Source organism: Bison bison, unplaced genomic scaffold (assembly GCF_000754665.1).
Source record: "Bison bison bison isolate TAMUID 2011002044 unplaced genomic scaffold, Bison_UMD1.0 scf7180017864029, whole genome shotgun sequence".
Lineage (NCBI taxonomy): Eukaryota > Metazoa > Chordata > Mammalia > Artiodactyla > Bovidae > Bison > Bison bison.
This window is the reverse complement of record NW_011494601.1, coordinates 4,171,800-4,178,935: the sequence shown is the minus strand read 5'-3', so window position 1 is coordinate 4,178,935 and position 7,136 is coordinate 4,171,800.

Below are 7,136 nucleotides of genomic sequence, written 5' to 3'. Positions count from 1 at the left end.
TAATGGTGTGCAGCCATGAAATTAAAAGATGCTTACTCCTTGAAAGAAAAGTTATGACCAACCTAGATAGCATATTCAAAAGCAGAGACGTTACTTTGCCAACAAAGGTCCGTCTAGTCAAGGCTATGGTTTTTCCAGTGGTCATGTATGGATGTGAGAGTTGGACTGTGAAGAAAGCTGAGCGCTGAAGAGTTGATGCTTTTGAGCTGTGGTGTTGGAGAAGACTCCTCAGAGTCCCTTGGACTGCAAGGAGATCCAACCAGTCCATTCTAAAGGAAATCAGCCCTGGGATTTCTTTGGAAAGAGTGATGCTAAAGCTGAAACTCCAGTACTTTGGCCACCTCATGCGAAGAGTTGACTCATTGGAAAAGACTCTGATGCTGGGAGGGATTGGGGGCAGGAGGAGAAGGGGATGACAGAGGATGAGATGGCTGGATGGCATCACCGACTCGATGGACGTGAGTCTGAGTGAACTCCGGGAGTTGATGATGGACAGGGAGGCCTGGCGTGCTGTGATTCATGGGGTCACAAAGAGTCGGACATGACTGAGCGACTGAACTGAATTGAACAGAAAGTTCTACATAGTGAACTTTCCTGAGTGTGTGTCATATTTTGAAATAAGTAAACTTGACTTGGTTAATTAGTTTGACAATGACAATTAGCTTTGCACCTAGAATATCTGGTGAACATTTTCCAAGGTTTAGATGGAAATGTGTTTAAAGCATTCACTGAGACAAAAGCATTTCATCAAAAATACAAAGATGGTAAAGGTAAACTGAAATTTAAGCATATTTCCCAACTCTTTTTGGGAATATCAGTTTTTAAAAAGTTCCTCTGTAAAGGAATGAGAGGATAATTAATAGTTATTTGATAGGTCTCAGTACATAGCCTTTTTGATATACTTCCCAGAAACTGAGAACATTAATTACTCTAATGATTGGGTTGCAAATCCTTTGCAAATCAATGATTTCTAATTCTTGGCTTTCAACAAAACTTGAGGACTTAGTCAAACTATTAGCTGATGTAATGTTAAAAGTGGTTTTTGATGATAGATCATTGATTTTTAAGAATGTCATCCATAAAAAGTTCCAAGAATGATATATATGACAACGTTACAATAAAATACATCCGTTCCTACTGTTTATGTGAACAAGACTTTCCAGTGCTTACCTCCATAAAAATATTCAATAAAAAGAGAAATTAACTGACCTCTTTCTCATTCTAGCAATTAGTAATATTCCACAATGGATAAATGAACCAAATAATATTTAAATGCTCAGTTTCTATTATTAAGAAATGAATTTCCTTTTTACATTTATACTTATTTATAAAAATTTTAATTTACTCATATGGCTTTGCTCACTTGTATATTCATTAAAATTATAATATAGCTTAATCTAGGATATGATCACAAGAAATAAAATTTTTTTAAATTTGTGTGTGTTTAATTTTATTGCAGAGATGCAAGATAAAGTAATCTCTAATAAGATTTTCAAGCATAAAAAATGGTAGAATGAAATTTTATCAGATGTACAGAATAGACTTAAAGATTGTTCATGTATTTTTAAATAAATGATTATATCAGATTACTATGAAATTTAACATCTTTAAATATATTTTATTTTTGGCCACACCATGCAGCATGTGGGATCTTAGTTCCCCAACCAGGGATCAAATCTGTGCTCTCTGTATTGGAAGCATGGAGTCTTAACCCCTGGACCACCAGGGAAGTCCCTTTGAGATTCTTGATTTTTCGCACAAGAGACTGCAGTGACATGGACAGATGGAAGTGGACTTCCTGCCACCGCAGGCAGTGGGTCCCTGTGATGAGAGCAACCAAGGCGGGAGAAAAAACCGGCTTTCCACCTGCTAAACAAGGAGGTACTGAAGCCCTCTGTCCAATTTCACCCCGCATTTCTCAAGCCTGGCTGACTCCCCCTCACCTTAGGTGCCTCTTCCTCCAGGAAGCTCTCCATGATATTTCTTGTGTACTTTCCCCACTGGGGCACTTCTCATACTGTGTAGCAATTGCCTTCTCAACTGTCTGTTTCCCCCACTAAACCTCAGAGCCTGCTGAAGCAGTGGGCTGTATCTGTTGAGTTCAGCCCCTGCCAGGGGTCCTGGCACGTGGCGGTGATTGGTCATGAATGAATGAATGAATGAATGGATGGAGTGAATGGATAAATAGTAGTCCTAAATCAGGTGGCTCTCAGTAGCCCCACATCTCTGAAGAGGATTCTACATCTTATTTTTTTAAGGAAACAGAGATAGAGGGGAACTTGGAGTCACGTGGTTCCCTCCTGCCAGGTGGAGGAAGACCAATCAGACAAGAGTCAAGGACCTCGAGGTTCCGTGTGCAGAAAGACGACAGGGCCGGGGACACTGAGTGCACTGGGCTCTGGGAGGTGGAGGAGGCTCAGACTTCTTCTGTTCTGAAGCCCTGGCATGCACACATGTGAAGACGCGGTAGTTACCTTATGGAATGATGGTTCATCAAACATAATTCACAAGAGTTGTTTCGGCCTGTCGTGCATCCTGTCGGGGGGTTCCCTCATCGTACACATGCTCTGATTTGGACATTATGTCCCAGGCCTGATATGCAGCCCTCCATGCCTGAAGGCCTGGGTCCCAGGGTCCTCTCCCCACCACCCCTCCACACACACACACAGCCCCAGCCCTGTGCTGGGATATGCCTCAGTTATTACTTCTTACTGTTCACATTCAGGGTATAGGCTGTGCTCAGAGCATCTCAAGCTCAGAAAAATCCTGTTGCCTGGCCCAGGGTGGCCCAGCTCCCCAAGCATCACAGGGCTGGGGCTGTATGGTCATCCTGGCAGTCCCCAGGGAAGCAGGAGCCCTGAGCCCTCGGTGCACTTTAGCTGCACTCCGTGCTGCTCTCTTGCTGCTCCCCTGGGTCTCTCTCCTTGCCACTCGCCCCCTAGATAATGCCAATAACTGGTGCTTCTCCAGTGAGGGCTCTGAGGAGGCCTGAGGCTGCACTGCCAGCTCCAAGCCGGGAACAACAGCTCTGGTGACCTGGCCTGGTCCGTAGACTGGCGCCACCTCCTGGTGAGAAGCGGAACTGACATGCTCTTTTCATCGGTATCCTCCACCCATGTCTCCAGAGTCGGGGGGCTTTTGCAGAGCCCCTGCTGCGTCCCCTGACCTCTGGAAGAGACGGGAGGGGGACTGAGACTTGAGGCACAATGTCCAACACTCAGAGTCTATCATGTATCCTGAGAAAGCTGCTGGGCCACAGGTGAACAAGACGAAACCCCAACCAGCAGAGGATCAGCTTACATGCAAGCAGGCCTTCAACTCAGAGTGGAGAAGCAGATGGGAGGGCCTAGTTCTGAATCTCAGCTTCTCCATAAGCCAGACGTGTGATCTCTAGGCAGTTACTGTTCTCCTCTGAGGCACACGTCCTGAATCTGCAAAACAGGGCTAAGGACACTTGCCTTGCTGTGTTGTGACGATTAAACGATGGATATGAACCACTTGACACAGAGCTCAGAATCTGTCCTTAAAAATAATCCATTAATAATAGGGAACTAAGGCTCAAGAACAATCACTTTTAAAATATAAATTAGAAGACATTCAACTTTATTCCTATAAGAACATCTTGGTTCTTACTCATGTTCTTGAGTAGCAGTAACAGGAGTAGAGTGGCCACCAGCTGAGTAATCAAGTCACCGTCTATTTTACTTAAGCTGCAGCCATGGAGAGACGCCGAAAAAAAGTCATCAAGAGCTATAGAGGCAGCAAGGAGCAGACAGATGCCAGCACTGATGGCTTGGGAGATGCACTCACTGTGCCATGTTCTTTGGGGAAGGGAACTCCCTTAATCCTCAAACAGCCCCACGAGTAAGTGCTATTATTGCTCCTATTTTAGAGATGAGGAAGCTAGGGCACCCAGAGATTGGGGGACCAGCCCAAGGTCACACTGCTTCTAAGGAGCAAAAGTACGATTGGAACAGAGCAGTCTGGCCCCAGAGCCTCTCTATTCCCAACTACTAGGTGATAAGTGCCTCTGATCTGGGAACTCTGTTCATCGCCATTCCTTAGATGAGAAAACTGGTGTTCAGAGAGGCAAAGTAAATTTTGCAAGGTCACACAGTAGTCATTGGCAGAGCTAGGACAGGCATGATTTTAAGCTGTGATTTTTTAGCCAATTGGGTTTCCTACTTAATTTACCTTGGGATCCAAAGCAAAAGCCAGCCCCTCTCCAGTAGTGGGAACTGCAGAAAGTGAGCCGAGGGCCTTGTTGGCAGCCGTGTTTCCCATGTGGGATGTGGCAGAAGCTGGACTATGGTGAGAGACAGTGAAACCATCACAGAGAAAAGCAAAGATGAGACGGCCAGCAGATCCGAGCCCTGGTTCCAGCCATTCCTGAAGCCCAGCTGTACCCTTCTCTTTGGAAGATTTGGTGGTTCAAATTTAGGACTTGACTTCAGGAGCCAATAGAGTCTCTCTGTGTCCCCAAGTTGCTATGGTTGAGTGTCAGTCATTTGCAACCAAAATGGGTTCTCACAGAGAAGGCAGCATGCAGAAACCAGAGGCTGAAACTGGAAGAATGGGGGACCAGGAAGAACGGCAGAGGCAAACAGAAGGCGGAGGAAGCAGAAAGCACCGAAGGGCACGAGGTTAAGAGAGCCGTTAGCCCGCTTTCCCAAACCTCAGTACTGCCCGGTTCATGAGCTTGGTCCTGCAGCCCCGAGGCAGCCCCGAGACAGCCCCCAAACAGCCAGGAAACATCGTGCTCGGGCGCTGCGGAACATTTCCTGTTCCAAATGCATATGCATTTCATAGCCCTTCTGAATTCCATGTGTAGACACTCATTTATCCAATTTCTTCTTAGAAATTGTGATTTATTTCCAGTAAATCTTCACACCAGCTAGAAAAACTCCCCATCCTTCAGAATGCCTCTGTGCTCTCCCTAAATACGTGTTCCTCCGCCTCCCCGCTCTGCACCACCCTGGCAAGGCGCTTCTGTGAAGGCAGATGGTACCAGCTCAGAACTGACCCCAGCCCAGCCTGGAGGAAGGCAGAGCTGTTGATGAGTCAGCAGGGTCTGCACTGAAGCATCTGTCCCCAATTACCAAGATGGAAACGGCTTCCTCAGATCGCTCACAGCCCAACAGGAAGCACTCCACGCGGGCTGCCCCAAGCCTGCTGTTATTCATGCGTGCATTTTCATTTAGCTACAGAAGAGGGATGAGCAAACAGCATGGCATAATCCTTTTCTTTTGAGAGAGAAAAATGGGATCGAGGGAGGTGACATGGCTTTCCTAAGGTCACCGACCAGTCACCAAAGAAGCTCTTACTGGGGCAGGTTTCCTGGTGTCCATCCGAGTCCTGGTCCAGTCAACAAGCTTCTCAGTCTGGCTGGAGTTCGCATGGAGTCACATTCCTCACCTTCTTTCCCCCCACCCTAATTTTACTTTCTCTCGGAGCTCAGACTAGAGGAGAGCTGGTTTCATTCCTTCAGTCTGTCGTTCATTGACTCACTCATTCAACATGTGCCAGGGATGAAGAGACCCACGAGTCATCTGACCAAATCCCTCCCACCCGGTGGCGCTGGGCTCTTTGATTCTAAGACACAGAAACTGACTCTAGCTAACTGAAGCAATTTTTTTTTTAAAGAAAGAAATGATTTGGAGCTGGGGAAGCTCATAGTATTGGAGAAAAACTGAAGACTTGAGTCCCTGACAGGACTGGTTCCAGAGGTCTTAGGAACCAGAATCCCTGGTTGGTGTCTTGAGGGTTCACACGCTCGCAGCCCCCACATCCTACTCCCCAAGGTGTGCAAGGCAAGCAAGAGGCCAGTCTCCGTTTTGCTGAAATGTTGCTTAACTGGCAACTGGACAAGATCCCCTGAGCCCACACCGGACACCCAAGGAGTGATCATCACCTACCCCATTAGGAACATTCAGACCCTCTGCATCAGCAGCAGCAAGGTGGGGAGGCGGGACTCACTAGCTGAGCAGCTGGCATCACATCTCAATGATGTAATGTGGAGCTGGTACTCCAGCTCCCTCAACTCCCTCTGGTACTCTTGAGCTTCCCTCAACCACAGCAGATGGGGGCTCTCCTTGCCACCTTCTTCAAGTGGATGATGAACGGTCAGCTCTGAGTCAGCAATGGGGGATGAGATGACGCGACAAACAATCTGGAGCTGGATGATCCTGAGCAATCACCTTAGTTCAACTATCTTATTTAACAGAAGACCCTGGGCCCCAAGAGGTTCATAGAGTTGATAGACGACAATCAGAATCCAGAAACCAGGTCCCCTCCCGTCTTAAAACCCAGTTCACGGTTTTAAGGAGACCCCGGTTCAATTCCTGGGATGGGAAGATCCGCTGGAGAAGGATCGCCTCTACCACGAAAAGCAGAGGTGGTGAGGCAAGGGACAGACGGGAAAAGGGGGCATATTTCCTCATGAACTAGTCTGCCCAGGAGACAGATCTGATCTGATGGTAAACAGTAAACTTTGTCACAGAGAGGCGGAGCAGGTTGCCCAGGGCACACAGCCAGTGTAACCAAGCCGGGATTGAAGCCAGGCAGTCAGCTTGGCAGGCTTGCTGGGCTGCCGTGGGTCCCCACCATGCCCATACAGCTCCTCAGAGAACCCCAGGGCTCTGGCTGTCACTGCTCTTTGGAACCTGCCTCTAAGCTTTCCAACTTCAGCTGTTGCTGATATCACCACGAAGTACCTCCATAAGTTCTGGCAATTATAAACTTTTGGTTTGTCTGGTTATTGACTAAAGAGCTCTTATACAGAGCCAGACTGCAATGTTTCAGGTTTCTTAAAAGATACAGAATTTTCACACCAGTATAGTGGATAAGGGCCATTTGTTTTCTTCCCATCTATTTCCTACCACCCATAATACACTAAGGAGTTGCATGTTACCCTAAGCTCAAGGAGTGGCCACCTCTGCAACCTAAATAAGCCCAAGGATGATGGGTCCCATTCATCAACACTTCGTAGCATGATAATCTACCAGACACTGAGGGACACCAGGGGGTCAGATATGATCTCTGCATTCAAAGAATGCGCAGTCTCCTGGAGCCACTGAGCGCAAACAATGGTTACAATACAGCACAGTGAGTGGTACTACAGAAGGGTCCACATGCTT